Source organism: Zeugodacus cucurbitae, chromosome 3, assembly GCF_028554725.1.
Source record: "Zeugodacus cucurbitae isolate PBARC_wt_2022May chromosome 3, idZeuCucr1.2, whole genome shotgun sequence".
Classification (NCBI taxonomy): Eukaryota; Metazoa; Arthropoda; class Insecta; order Diptera; family Tephritidae; genus Zeugodacus; species Zeugodacus cucurbitae.
This window is the reverse complement of record NC_071668.1, coordinates 11,358,375-11,374,385: the sequence shown is the minus strand read 5'-3', so window position 1 is coordinate 11,374,385 and position 16,011 is coordinate 11,358,375. Positions and strand designations below refer to the sequence as shown.

Below are 16,011 nucleotides of genomic sequence, written 5' to 3'. Positions count from 1 at the left end.
AGTTTCATATACAAAAAAATTAGAATTAATTTTTTTTTAATTTAAATCGTTTAAAAATAATTTCCGTGCGAAAAAAAAAATTATTATTAAAAATATTAACTTTTATTTTATTTTAATATTATTTTTGATAATTTCTCTATATAAATTTACTAATTTTGCTATTTCTAAAATTTTTATAATTTATTATTTGAAACCACGGGTACAAAAAAGCGTTAAAATGGCCGCGAAGAACTGTCAAACCATATACCAAAAAAGTTACGCCTTTTTTCCAAATTTTTATCAGTTGTTTAACACTTTCGCCGAATACATTTTTTCATATAACACAAGCCGAATACATTTTTTCATATAACACAAACATAAGTTCTTTGGCGAATTTAGCGAGTCTTAACGTTAAAAAAACAGTGGTTCTGTGGTATTTCAAACACTTTTTATCAGTCACATATTTTTCAGTTACTTTTTAATGTTTTTTATTTAATTTTTTTTATACTATATGTCACTGAGCAAAGGAAACACTTCACTTATGTAGTTTTTTTTGGCTGTTTCTTGCTGTCTGTTGACATTTGGAGCGTTTCATGTGGCGTCTAAAAAAGCTTTGTTTCTAACAGCTAACACTTAATACCATTAAAATTATTATCGTTCATATTTGTTGTTGCTGTTGTCGCTCATTTTGCACTGATTAGTTTGCACAAATATTTTTGTTGTTTTTTATTTTATTGTTTTTCTTTTTGTTTTGCGGACGTCTGTGGTTCTTGTTTCCATTCGTGCAGATTATTTATTATTTGACACTTTGCAGCGCAGACCGTCGCACAATTTGTTTAAGTATTTGTATCTTTTTTAATGATTTTTGCATTGTTTTGCTCGTGTTTTTCATTATTTTTTCCTTAGCACTGTTTCTGTTCAGTTTTTTTCTATTTTTTATGCAGCGTCTGTCAACGGCAGCTCGCATAGCCGCCAAATTAATTATAATATTCCGTATTTTTTGTATATTTACTACAACAACAACGCTTAGAAAACAGTTTTCTTTTTTTTATTGCCGCACGCGCATTCGTCGCATCACGATTTCCATTTAAGAAAATATTTATATTTTTTGCCGTAGTATAAATTGGAAGAAATAGGAAAACAAAAACTAGTCACGAGATTTGCAGTTTTGCTGCTTGATTTGCATGGCACTGTGACAATTTAATATTGTTTTTTTATATTTTTTTGTTAAGTATTGGAATTTTAATTAATTATGCTTTCATATGCATTTTCTTTGAGGCTGCAGTTTGTCATAAAGTCCTTTGGAGTTTGAGTGCACTTTTTTGATGGAAAATTCGTAAACTTCATTTCACTCAGGTTCACTCAAACAAGAGTATTTATAATTTTCTTGATTTTAGTCCACAATTTTATATTTTTGATTCTTAGTACCGTTATTATATTTTTTTAATATCCTTTGATTTTAGTGCGAATTGTTCAGTCAATGTTTAAAATTTCAATTACACAAAATATTTACTCCTTTCTTTTTTAATATTTTTTATTTCATCTTGCTTTCAATTATCAACATTTTTTTTTGAAAATATATAGATTTTTTTTTTAGTTTTCAAAGACATATTTTTTTAATAATTTTTTTTTATTAAAATTGTTTTTAAAGTTAGTTCTAAATTTTTTGTTTATAAAAACATAGCTACATCCAAGAAACAGAGCAGTAGTTAATTAGGAATAATTATTTCGAAATTATTTTTCAATTGCTTTTTCAAACATATTTTATGTTGAAAGTTTTTAGCACTCAGATCATAGCCACACATATTTGTGAAAAATTCTATTTATAATTTTAGGACTTTTCAGAAAAGTTCTCAAATATTTTAATCCATTTTTAGCGATACGCTTGGAACAGTCCTTATATTTTTGCTCATTTCGCCATTGGCAATATTTAAATAACAGTTTTCACAATTTTATTTTCAGTCTAATATTATAATTTATTTTAAAAATCCTTTAAGGTTTTCGCTTTTATTTTTTTTAAATATTTACAAGGATTATTTTTAGAGTTTCACATTTTTAAGAATTTTTTAAGTCTTAACAATTTTTTTTTGTTAAAAAAATATAATAACGATATTGTTCTTATTTTTAGTGAGTTCTCGTATGAACAAATGTTCTAAAAAATTTAAAAAATAAGTTTAAAAACTTTTTTTTTTAATTTTTAATTTTTTTTTTAATTTTAAATTTTCAAAACTTTTTTTATATAATTTTCTGTAACATTTTTAAGACTAAATTTTGAATATATTACTTTACTTGTTTTCGATATTTTATATAATATTATTTTTGTTTTTTTTTTATTTGATTTTTATATTACTTCTAAATTTATTATTTTATTTAAATTTTTTAAATAATTATTTTTTTATTAAAATTCATTAAAGCAATTTTTTTTATTTCATAATTTTTTTTTTTTTTAATTTTTATTGAATTTATTATTTGCATTTCTGCACACATTTGTTCCTTTGCCACTTTTACCACAACAATAAAATTTTGGCGCTTTCTTTAATTCGTTAAATTATTTTCTGCAAACAACTTTAATTTAATTTTGTCGCGTCACTGGCGCACATATTTCATTAAATTATTTTGTTTTATTTTATTTTATTTTTTTTTTTAAAGTAATTTACAAATGTGCTATGTATTTAGTCATATAAGCCAATTTGCATATACGGAGGTGCACACTTAACTACATCAATATTTACTCACTTAAGTAATACTATTTGCATTTGTTTTTTCTATTTCGTTTTTTAATTTTATTTATTCTGTTTGTTTCGCGTTTTTTTATTTTTTATTTTTGTACACTGCTTTCACACAACTATGCGCCGCAATGTTAGAAGAAAGTAAATAAGAGTTCTACACTAACTTTTGTTGTTTTTCCATTTCACTTGTTGTTATTGCACATTTTTAGCAAGCATTTGTAGATAAAAATTTTTGTTGTTAAATTTTTTTTGTTAATTTTATAATAAATTTATTAAAATTTTTTGATTTTTTATAAATTTTTAATTTTTCAACAATTTTTTTTATATCAGTTTTCTAAAATATTCTTAATGAGCTCATTGGGGGCGTCCACGCGCGTTTCGAACACACAAGAATTTTTACAAAAATTTTAGCGTACCATCTGCGTTTGCGTTGGGGGTTGAATTGAAGAGACGACTTTGAAATGCGTTGGTTGGTTCGGCTGCTGCGGATGTTGCTGCCGAACTGAAATGAGTGGCCAGCAGACAGCACAGTATAGACGACACTGTGACGCTGAAATGCAGATCCCACTCAACACACCACACCACACCACTCGGGCACACACACGTACGCACGCACACTTACAGAGAGGCGCAGACACTTGGTTCAACACAGAACCGACTAGTAAAAGTAAGAATGAAAAACAGCAAACAAAAAAAAGAAAATAAGCAACAGCCGAGAGTTTTTCACTTCACTACACTTCAATTGTAAGGCAGCGCGCGACGTTGCTCGCGGTCTCAACAGCTTACTGTTTGCTTGCTTACTTCGCTGGCTAGCTGGCTGGCTGGCTGATTGCTGGTTAGTTAGTTAGTCCACCACCCGTTCAGACGTTCTATTCACTTCGATGAACATCTTGTAACTATTTTCGAAACGCGAACGCAACTGCAGAGCAGACTACACCAGAGACCAGAGCAGACCAGACCGTCTGCGCCGACAGCAGAACGACCAGACGACAAGCCAACAACACCAGCCAAGCCAAGTCAAGTCAACCCAACCCAAGCACTCAGGCGGCAGCAGCAGCAGCAACAGCACCAGTAGTCGAACGACGTCGCTCTTGTGATTGTAGTTGTATTAGTAGTAGCAGCAGCACAGAAACAACACAGAAAATTAAAGCAAAAGTCAAACCAACAAACCAGCGACGAACCAAGAGCAACGGCAAGCAGTGCCGTGCCAGCAACAACAGCGTCAACCATCAGCTAATCCACACATACACACATTGAGGCAGCCTGAGTACGTGTGTCCAACAGCACCACTCACCGCTCAACGCTCCGAAGTGCCACGGGCTGCTGTTGTCCATATTCGCCGCACCAAAAGCCGAGCGCACCAGCAACGCAGAAAACACAGAATTCGTCGACGAAGCAGGCCACAAGCGCCAAGCGCCAAGCGCAGAGATATAAACAAAAGCAGAGCAACACAAACTCACGGAGTGTATAGAGCAAAGAGTGGTATGCGATGGTGTGTGGTGTGACCGCCGGCTGGGCGGCAAGAGCAAGAGCAACAGTCAGTAGAGACGGCAGCAGCAACAGCGGAACCCCCAAAAGCTGACACACACACGAGTGCTACAAAATAGGAATGACAAAATGCAAAAACCAAACAAAAAAACGAAGCAAAAGTAAAACATAAAGAGCAACATATCGGTAGTAATCCATCAGCGGAGCGTGTGTGCAGCAGTCAGCCGAAGAGAGCAGAGAAACGAAACGAAACAACGAGCAACAGCGCGTTCGTAGACAAGTCAACATAACAGCGCCAGCAGCAGCCCCATCAGTGACAGCATTTCAATGGACTAACTGCCGGCATTGTTGGGGTACACGAAGAGTGATTACAATTGTACAACAATAGTAACAACAAAAGCATTCGATATTTGAGGCTCGGCGCTCGGCGTTGTATGCCATAAGTCTCACAATGCACGGGCTGTGAAATGCAGAAATGTTGGCTGTTTTCGATTCTTGTCGATTTTCAATTCTAAGCCAGCCCGGCAGCAAGCCGAGTCGAGCCGTTTTGCGCATTTGTATCAAGCCGTAGTGCCGTAGTCGGCTTATGAGATAGCATTTTTTAATTAAGCGACGTAGAAAGTTTAATTACACTTCCTCTATGGCGCATTGCACTTGAAGGTTATGCACATAAATGAATGTATTAATAGTAGAAGCTTCGTGACAAATGTAGTAAATAATACGACAATCGGCATGCAATACAGAGAATAATTCGAGGAATTCGTCTAATGATCAAAAAAGCGCGTACATAATATTTAAATGTTGAGAAATTCCATTTAAATATAAAATATATTTATAATTCAAACTAGTTCAGGGAAGTGAAAAATATATTTAGTCGAGAGTCCAGACTTTTAGTGATTCCTAATAACAGTCTAACAATATCCTAATATCCTAATATTAAGACACTTAGACATCGTAAACTGGTGAAATATGGTCTCTCTGCCAGATGAGAGAAAGTAGGGTTTCTCGTCACGTGACTTGCAAAGCTTTTGGGATTAAAGCCCAACATATAGGGCTAATATCATTCATATGGTACTGTTTACCACGATGCCGAATGATCTCTTGGATATTTTAACTTTCATATGAAAGAACTTCAACAAGTTTTAAAGAGTCTAGACATATCCAAGATAGCCATATTTGAAGTCTAGTCTTGCAATCACCGGAAACAAATTTGGATATTTTTTGAACATTTGAACATATTTTCTATAAAACTTAGAAGCTTTACAATAGTAGATCTCACTCTTCAGTGGAGTTAACTGATCTGATTGCTAGAGAAATAATGCCCCACTAGTATTATTACAATAGTAATATAATACTAGATATTTTGGAGCTTTGAACTCGGCTCTTTTTAGCCTGATGGAGGAACTATGCGGTTTAATTACATTACTATAGCTAACATTCTGATCAGAGAAAGTAGTGAACCAACTCTTAAATAGTATGAGCTTTCGAAGAAATTTTATCTAGATCCAATATCATAGTTCTAATCTATAATTACTAATATCCCTTTGTTAGAAGAAAAAACATCAAATTGTTGGAAATTCTACAAATTCATAACCTTACTTAACCTCAAAACATTTAAATTCCTATTAAAAGCTGAAACATTTGAACTTAAAAGCTCTTTGAAAAGCTTGTGAATGCTTTAGTTGCAATAAACTTTGAAACACAATCTTGACTAAGCCTCAAAACTTTTAAAATCCTGTTAATGCTGACACTTGTGAGCTTAAAAGCTTTAGAATACTTCAGTTGCAAAAAAATTAAAAAAATAATCTTGACTTAGCCTCAAAACATTTAAGATCCTGTCAGAGCTCAAAATTTTGAACCTAAAAGCTCTTTAATAAGCTTTGGGATTCAATAAAGTTTAAAATAAAGCTTAAGTCTTCGAATTACTTGGAGTAACAATTCGGAAAAATAGTATTCCTACAGATTTTAGGGTGCTAAGATATTTCAAAATAATTTTATTTCCTAGAATATAATTTTCATGGCTTAATTTCCACATTTTTTTTTAAAGAAATGAACAAAATTTTTCAACTAAAAATTGGAATAAAAAAACTCGACTTTGAAAGAACACCAAAGACTTTAACAGTTATAATAACAACAGTATGCATAGTTGATAACATACACTCCAAGTGATGTTAGGCTATAAACCGATTGCTTGGCTCCACTGTTAACATCCAACAATGTGAATAACAGCGCACTGTTAGCATTACATACAGCTTAACAGCGACACTACACTTACTAACCCACATGGTATAATCGCTTGCATTTCCCTACAAATGCAACAGCAATAACAACAAAATTAACCATTGCACAAAAACAATTTATGTTTTTACCACACACACGAAACACACAAGAACCGAACCGAACCGAAACGAAGATGGCAAGCAAACAACGAATGCTGCTTTAACGAAGCGACTTACATTGCTGCTCACCGTCAATCGGCGCAATAAGAAATTCTAAATTGTAGGCAATAGCAACAACAACAGCACTAATAAATTATAACTAAGTAAGTAAGACGCGCACCGCGTACGAGCGTAATGAAGCACTTGTTGTTTTGCTGCAGGCAAAGAGCGCACTAACGAAAGCGAACGTTTCGCAAAGTGTTCTTTGCTTTGGTTTGAGTGGTTCGAGTGGCTCCAGCAACACCACACACACAGCTAATACACGTATTGGTGAGCAGCAGAAGCGCAGTGTGCTGTTGCTTTCAATTGATAAACGAAGAACTAAAAAAAAGGCAAAGAGCAGCAGCAGAAGTTGAAATCCAAAATGTTGTGAAAGAAAATGACGAAGAACAAAAATATCAGAACGACTATAGTTCGGACAGCGCGCTCTCTTTCTGCTACTCTTTTCACTTGATGAATGCATTGAGTGGGGGTTGGTGCTGTTAGTGCGTGGAGGCTGCGCTGTTAGTTTACAGCAATCGAACAGTACTCCCACTGTTACTGGGCGCCAGTTAGCTAACCTACGCTGTTAGGCCACATTTTGAGCAATATTCTTAATCATTCTTCTGTTCAACTGCTGCTACGCTCATTTTCCCCAACAGCGAATACAAACACCGATTACTCTCACCGCCTTTCTTGCACTCTCTTTTCGCTGTGTTGTAAGTATGGGTATGTAAGTCCTCCTCATGCATCTTCGTTCCATTTACACTCGTCTTAATAAAATGAAATGATTTTATGGTTATTTATTATACTATTCGTATTTTTTAATGTTATTGTTGTTGTGTTGTTCCAGCTAATGTTGAAATGCAGTCAGTAATAATATTCGGTTGACATTCGTGGTCGACGTTGCCGTCACTGCCTCAGCTGTATGTTCGTGCTTTTTGATTTAATGAGTATGAGTTTCGTTTAAATGTTATTTTCTGGACAATTTTCGGATTCGTGGTATTTTGAAATATGCATAACTGTATAATATGGGGCATGCTGAAGAGCGGTATGACATCAACAGTGATGAAATGTCAGAAAGATTATTGAATCACAGAAAGAGTAATATTTGGTATATATGGTACCTGAGAGCACAAGAACCGTTCTCTCGATAGTTGGATCTTACAAGTCGGCTAGGTGTCGCTCTAGCGTATATTCTGATTTGGTGACTATCGAGATCCAGCAGGACCATTGCAGTCCGAAATATTGTTGAACACAGAACGAGTAATAATGATGGGCCATTCTAGAAATTTTAGGATTCTTTCTCACGATAGTCCGATCGGAACGGACCCAACATTCAAACTAGGGACAGTCAACTTAGCATCTGTTCTCCCTTTGCGACTTTCGAGTCCCCAGGAACTTGATCTCGATTCTTTAGAGTCCAATGCCCCTGTTTTACGAAAATAATGTGATCCAATTGACAACCAGGTTATGTCGGATAGAGAAAAATTGGGAAGTCTCTCCAAGGTAGTCATCTTGAATACAGAAGAGATGATTTTTCTAAGAATTCTTCTTCCTTCTTACGACTCCTTCTGTATTGAAATTGGTTTAGTTTTGTAATACCTTATCTACTATATAAGAGCTCCATATATTGAGTCCAACACCTACAATCCAAGAACCATCTGTGGATTACCTCCTCAGTAGAGTTTTAGTTTTAAGACTCTCCAAGGTAGTTATCTTGAATACAGGCTCTAAGAACTCAGAGCCTTCTTACGACTCCTTCTGCATTGAAATTGGTTTAGTTTTGCAATACCTTATCTACTATCTAACGGCTTCTATATATTGAACACCTAAGGTCTAGGATATATATGTGGATTTCCTCCTCAGTAGAGTTTTATTCTGCTTTTTTAAAGATAATTTTCGGACCAAGATACTAGGAAAGTTACCTATTTCGGTAGAGACAAGACTAAAAAATTGTTGGAGCTGATAGAGGATGCTTTAACGGTAATTCGCACACATTTCTTACGTTAAATCCAAGAGAGTTTCGAAGGGGAATCTAGACGGCCACAGCTCGACCGTTCACCGCTGGTCCTGGCTATTTTACAGTTCCTCCGCAAAAGGATTCAAAGTAAACTTAGGTGCAGGACTTTCGTTTCTCTTCCTCAGTCACGTATTACTTTCAACTATCTAATACCTACTCAATCGAAAAGAAACCTTATCTGAACATGCAATCTCAGAAAAAAGTCTCCATATCATGAAAGCACCAAATGTAATCACAATCTCAAACTTCACCCGTGCGATTAAAGCATAACTTAAATTTTTAATGACAAACTACTAATGGCACGGAATGTATAAGCGCCCTAAAAGTTTAATAAATAATGATGGGAATGGCAAGCACGTGCTGAGTATAGTGTAAAATTTCAGGAATTAAACTTTTAAGCTGCACGAAGGACATACAAAATGGTAGAAGAGCAATTGAAAGTGGAGAATAATAAAAATTGTCGAAGAGAAATAAAAAAGCGCTGCACAACTAAAGTAGTTTAACGTACTCAATATTAGAGCTGAAATGAGTATATAATGCGACTGTAAGTAAGTATACGACGGATTAGTGAACAAGCAACCCACCAGGCAAACAGCCAACAAACCATTCGAAATCTAATGAATCGAAACATGAAAGTTTTGTTGCGCAAATCTCGCATCCGTAACTCGCGGGCGTTAGGAACGACAAAATGTTGTAACAGAGACACAGATATCGACAGGCAGTTGCATGGAGATTGCCTGTAACAGAGTGAAGATGTGTCAAAACGATTGCCGGGATGATGCTGTCGGTGGCATAGTTATTATGTGTGGATTGGGTCAGGAGGTTGGCGGTTGCTTGTTCGACGACTAGTTGCTGCTCGTCTGTATGCACGGAATAAGTATATTTCCGTACGCGATGTGCTAACAACGAAAACAAGCGAAAACTACAACAACTGTAAATTTTTTTCTTCTCTGCTTTCAGCTGGTTGGCGCGAAGCCAAAAATCGAACCGTCAAAACAGACAAATAGTCAACTTGTACTTGCACGTTTGTATGTATGTAGTAGAAGACACCGTCTGGGTCCAAGAGTACACCCGCATCAGACGAGACAAATGAATTGTGGTTGTGCGTTTGAATAAGTATTTTTCAGTTCAAGAAAAAACATAAGACAACCAAAAGTTAAGCATACGGACAGGTCCATGACGGTGGTAGTTCACAGTTGCTACAAGCGCCAGCTGTTGAGCGGCTGAGTGGGTTCTTTTTTTATCTATATGTTAATGCAAAGAACTAAGAAATATGGAAGAGGACTGAGTCTTCTCAAAGTGGAACAATTAGAAGCTTTAAGGACACTCCAGGGATAATAAGGTGTAGCCGAGACTGAATCGTATTCACGGGCTTCACCGACTAAGAATGATCAGCTCGTCAGCATTGCTGTATGGCTCAATTGAGGTCTCGACGTTTTTCGGATTTACCAGAAATTTTCAAAAAATTAAATGCCCAAATCATCCATCTTCGCCCTAGTTCCAATAGCAAATATCTTCCACTCTTCTCGCAACTTCATTTGCTCTGTAATCTCTTCCATTACCTTAAATCGATAACGTTCTGTTGTGGCTTGCCACCAGCTGTAGCTAGCTCGCTTGGAATTGAATTTTAAATGAACAATTGAATGAATAGCTAAATTAATGGTTTTTTTGCTGGTTGACTGCTTGCACAGCTTGCGTTTGCCGTACTTTATGATGACATTCTTCGTGGTTGATTGGTCGTAGGCGACATCTTCCAAGAGCTGGTAAGTAAAACTTGGAACTAACGAACTTAAATGAAAGTTAAGCGTCGTGTTTCCTTTTGCATTAGAAATATTGTGGGTGATGAATAATTTAAGAACAACTAGGAATTTGTGGTATGTTGGAGCTCACTGGTCTAATTGTAATTAATTATGTATAAGTTGGGGTCCTTATGGATTACATTCTGTTAAGTGGAAGGTATTCAATAGGAGGAGACTTTGGTCTTTAGCTAACTCTTAATGAACTATTCCAAGTGATAATAGATTGTTCCGAAACAGATATTGACCAACGCTTGTGTATACTGAAATTACCTTAATAAATCGAATAAGTCGTCCCAAAGTTAGCTGGTACCAGGAACAACTGACCTAAGACAATAGTTAGGTTGAACTGTTTGTTAAATGAAAGCCAAGAACCGGAACTGCAGCCCATGAAAATATCGTTTGAGGACGGATATAGTAACATATCTTTGGCTGCAGCATAAGATATCATGAAGATACAAATTTTGATCGATAGACGTTAGTGAATGTTCTAAACGATTCGAAGTACTGATTGTCTAAAGAAGAGAAAAAGCTTACGAAGAGGTAATCTCTTGAGATCATTATTGTAAAAATTAGAAAGAAGATATTAGATTCAATAAGATCGAAAATCTTGTCAACTTGTTTTATAATTAGGTCAAGACTAGGACTTTAGACTGACAGGCAAGATTGATTGATTCACGAACATATATTATATAGGTTGAAGAAAGCACCAAAGGGACCGACTTTTAAATTTTTTAGAGCATTTGAGTACCTTTAAACCCTTAAAGCTACATCAGCAAAATCTCCCAAAGCTTTTCCACTACCAAAACCCGCAAGCAATCATAAAAAAACTAATTACATTTCCACCCAAAAACCGTAATAAAAATTATTTACGCACACACATGAGCGTGCGCGGAGTGCGTAAAATTTTAAAGCGGCAAAGTAATTTGAGTGAAGACATCAAAAAGCTCATGAAACCGTCAAGCGACACACTAACAAAGTTAAAAATGGCGCAAAGAAATTGAATGGTTACAAAGAAGACAACGACAATTGAGCGGATGGCAAAAGCTTGTCATGATTTTCTTTTATCACGGATTTTATAAAATTTTGTAAAATAACATTTTGTCTGCTGGAGGAAGTCATTGCATTTGATGAAATTACACGAATTGCTGCTTCGACGGAATTCGAAATGGCGCGTTAGGAGTGCAGCCACAGGCATAGCCTGGGGGGTGAATGAGCGAGAGGCTAAAGCCACACTTGGACGCAATGGTGGTTAACTGTTGCGCTTGAGGGAGTGCAAAGATGACTTAACCTTCGGCGGAGTGGTTGAGAGAAAGGAGGAGGCTACTATAATAATACTAAGGGAAAAAGAGCTTTCAGAGGGAGTCAACATAGTCACACACACACATCTAGACCAAGGTACAAACAAGCTGCCAGACATTAAAAATAATGCTAAAAGCTGGCAATAAAAGTAGGGATAACCGCGTGTGGATAATAAAAAGACATAAAAAGTGTAAAGCGAGTAAAATTTAAGAAAATCGCAAAGGCTAACAAATAAAAGAGAAAGTAAATCTTAATATGGATCAGCAGTAAAAATATATTGAGCGAGGTGAAGAAATGCTTTAGGAAGTCTTGAAGAAGACCGTGAAGTTGAATGCGAAGAATTGGTAGACTATGCGTAAATGGCGAAGGACAAACCGGTAAACCAAAAAATGTGCGTCAGTAAAGACAATTGTTGAAATAGAATCACTTATATTTAGTAGTGCCGACTCTCATCTGTACTATTTTCCTTTTGGGATTATGTTAGTAATTGTACAAACAAATAGACACGCAGTATATGCTGGTAGTAGCGTAAGTAAGCTACTAACTACGCAACCATTTTACTAATGTTGGCGTTTATGAGCCACATCCGTTTCCGGCGAATGCGCGTTCCGGTTGTTGCACGAACATATGCGTAGACGCATGATAATTGACAGCCGGGACAGGAGAAATATTATGTAAATTTCGGCGAATCTGTACGACAAACGGGGAATAAAGGAAAAGTGGGAGGGAAAGTGATGTAAGGCAAGCGAAGTAGGCGAGACATTTAAATGAAGCAAATTTTTGGAAGGATGCGAGTCTAGGAATTAAGTCCTGAATTAAGGATTTCATTATCATTTTGATGAGTTAGGTTATTAATCACAACTGTTCCTGGGATCTATTAGTACCTGAGACTGCAATAAATAGACATGCTCATTCATGCCATCTTAAAAGGTTCTGGACTTTCATAGATCGGTTCACTAATGTCAAATTCTTAAATATGTATATTGAGGTAAATTTTCCCAGCTCTCACTGGCGCAAAACGAACCTCACTGGCTCTAATCGGTTCTTATATGCTTTACCAGATCTCTTTGGATCTTATCGGCTCTCCTTGGTTCTTACCGGAAGATCTCAGTAAATGTAATATAGTAACTTGAATCTTCTACAAGAGTGTACAGCCGCTGGCGTACGCCGATGATATTGATATCATCGGAAGCAACAACCGCGCCGTTTGTTTTGCTTTTTTCCGCATGGATAAGGAGGCGTAGCGAATGTGTCTGGAGGTGAATGAGGACAAGACGAAATATCTCCTGTCATCAAGCAAACAGTCGGCGCACTCGCGTCTTGGATCCCACGTCACTGTTGACAGTCATAACTTCGAGCCGATAATTTCGTATACCTGGGAACCAGTATCAACAACACCAACAATGTTAGCCTCGAAATCCAGCGCAGAATCACTCTTGCCAACAGGTGCTACTTTGGACTGAGTAGGCAATTGAACAGTAAATTCCTCTCTCGACAAACCAAAATCAAACTCTACAAGTCGGTTATCATTCCCGTCCTCCTTTATGGTGCAGAAGCTTGGATGATGTTAACATCAGATGAGACGACACTAGGAGTTTTCGAGAGGAAAATTTTGCGCAAGATTTATGGACCGCAGAAAATTGACAACGGCGAATACCGCAGACGATGAAACGATGAGCTGTACGAGTTATACGACGACATTGACATAGTTCAGCAAATAAAAAGACAGCGGCTACGCTTGCTAGGGCATGTTGTTCGAATGGACGAAAACACTCCAGCTCTGAAAGTGTTTGATGCAGTACCCGCCGGAGGAAGCCGAGGAAGGGGAAGGCCTCCACTCCGTTGGAGGGACCAGGTGGAGAGCGACCTGGTTACACTTGGAATCTCCAACTGGCGCCGAACTGCGAAGGAAAGAGAGGAGTGGCGCGCTCTCATCGATTCGGCTATAACCGGCTAAACGGTTGAACGCCAATCACATACATACATACAACTTGAATGATTGTGACCTCTTACTTTCAGAACTACTTGGTTTAGAGTTATGATTGGATACTAATCTGGTGCTGGATATGGTTTCACTTTGGATTTGTCCATTTATACCCTGGAATATCAATCTCTCACGTGGTAAATAACGATATTGATAGATGAAAATACATTTCGGAAACAAAGCATCGGAACAAATCATTCATATGAATCCAAAAATATTCAATTAATCAAACTGGATCAATTAGTTGAGAATTACAATAGGTAAGATCTTACGCGAATAAGCATATCTCTTTCACAACATCTAAATACCAGACTCTTTAAATCAATTTTCAGATCTTCCTTTCAATTTTCACCAACTCATTTACAACTGACAACTGCAACCGCCAACATTTGACATACTCTTAGAAGTAAAAAAAAAAAGAAAACAGAGAGAAGGAAAGACAAAGCAAGAAAGACTTCATTAGCATAAAAATCATTTTTTGACTTTGCTATGTATTAGTTGATGTTGTGCCGACGCATAGTAATGCGCTCATTTGACACTCACATACACTGTCATATCTCTACGCTCATCTCACTCACAACGGTATATTAACATTTCAATGCGACCGTTCGGCCTTTCACACTTTTCCCTCGACGCACACACACACAACAAAACACTTTTACTTTCGCACTTTTGCTACAATTTTCCACACTCGCTTGTTGTTGTTGTTGACACTCTTTTCTTTTTTTGCTGTTTATTCTTTCTCCGGTTCTTCGGGTACAACTGAAGTGTTTTGTTGAATGATTCATGTCCAAAATAGACACACATATGCAATTGACGATGAATATGTTAACATATATGTATGTGTATGCACTTATCTAACATCTGTTTTATCTTTTTGAGTGTATTCTCGCTCCACGCTTTGTTCCCTAATATAGTTTTATGCATAGTTCTCTGTGCGAGTGTGTTGGTGTTGGTGTGAGTGACGCCTCGGTGACCTTCGACCTCTTTTGCTTTTATATACACATGGATGTGTCTATTTTTATATATGTATGAACGTAACATTTTTTGACTTTTGTCATTGTGGACCCTACAAAGACTTACTGTAAATATGCATAGATTACTTGAGAAAAGGGTAACGCTCGTAAATATGTATTATATTATACATACATATATACAACTATATAAATATTTATGTTTATGTATAAAATGCTAAGTAAAAGAAACTGACCTGCTGTAATCTAAGGCATATAAACGAAGTTACTTGAAGAAAAAAATTCCGTAGACTTCTACGTCTAAATTTTGACCGAACCTGTTTGAACCGGTAAATAATCCTTCAACGATGAGAGGTCAGAAGGCAGACTCTCTGGTTCAGCTGATTTTTCTAAAAAGCTTCAACTTCAAAAGTGGAGATGAAACGCTCTTAGCTAAGGCTCATATCTCAACTTGCTTGCTCAGGCGAGTATGATCGTGCAATCTCTTGTTAATTATAGGCGTGTTCAATATAATGTACAAATTTTGGTTCGACCTTATTGGTGAGTTTATAATCCATCTTTAGCCATACGTTAATCATAATTGTGCTACAAATCAGTCGTTTGGATAACTTGACGCACCAGATTTATGATCTATCAAGGATTTATCAATGTATCCTTATCAGATGAGACAAGAACAGGCAATGGTAGAAGGACTTCTAAATAGACATTAAAACTAAAAACTTGTGGTACAATACTCGCTTCAAGTCACCTTAGTATCGAATAAAATTGATCATCGTAAAGAAGAAGACACAATATCTTTATTTGAAAAAGAATGTCTCACTTAGACATATTCATCGTAAAGAAGAAGACACAATATCTATATTTGAAAGAGAATGTCTCACTTAGACATATGCAACGTAGACCAAACCATCGCCATCTTTGAGATTATATCGCTAATCACAGAACTGTTAATTTTATTTTTTTATCCAATGACATAACTCACGTTTGACAAAGCTGAGGTTGAAATTCTTGAACGGTTATGAATCCGACTTGTTCTAAGTACCTAAGTCTTTCTTCTTCTTTATTTAGTCCCGTCAATCCTATTGGGTTTCGGCCTCTGCTTCGATTGCGACTTGTGTGTTAGTTTTCTCTGTTGAGATAATACTTTACATCCTAATTGCCTACTGAGCCCGAAATATCTAAGTAATTAAATATACTTCTTTAAAGGAATAACAGTAAAAATTTAACAGTACTTTAAATTTAAAACGGTTCATTGTAATTTATTGAAATTAATTATATTGTCAGCAAAACCCATGTCAATGCCAGAAATATATGCATAG

General features: G+C 36.1%; 1 protein-coding gene across 16 annotated transcripts in view; it reads right to left on the bottom strand.

Moving 5' to 3' along the window:
* The window catches only part of LOC105210802 (serine-rich adhesin for platelets), a 115,397-nt gene that overhangs the window by 84,209 nt on the left and 15,177 nt on the right, over positions 1-16,011 (bottom strand). For 3 of the 16 annotated variants that reach the window (XM_029039353.2, XM_054226301.1, XM_029039355.2), the window contains exon 1: positions 2,716-6,344. The exons of 1 other annotated variant lie outside the window; for it this stretch is intronic. The gene's annotated coding sequence lies outside the window, so the exon portion shown is untranslated. Of the gene's footprint in view, positions 1-247; positions 2,107-2,715; positions 6,345-6,471; positions 6,855-16,011 lie in introns of those variants that run through there. 12 more of the 16 variants (XM_054226294.1, XM_054226295.1, XM_054226299.1 and 9 more) reach the window with 12 other exon arrangements.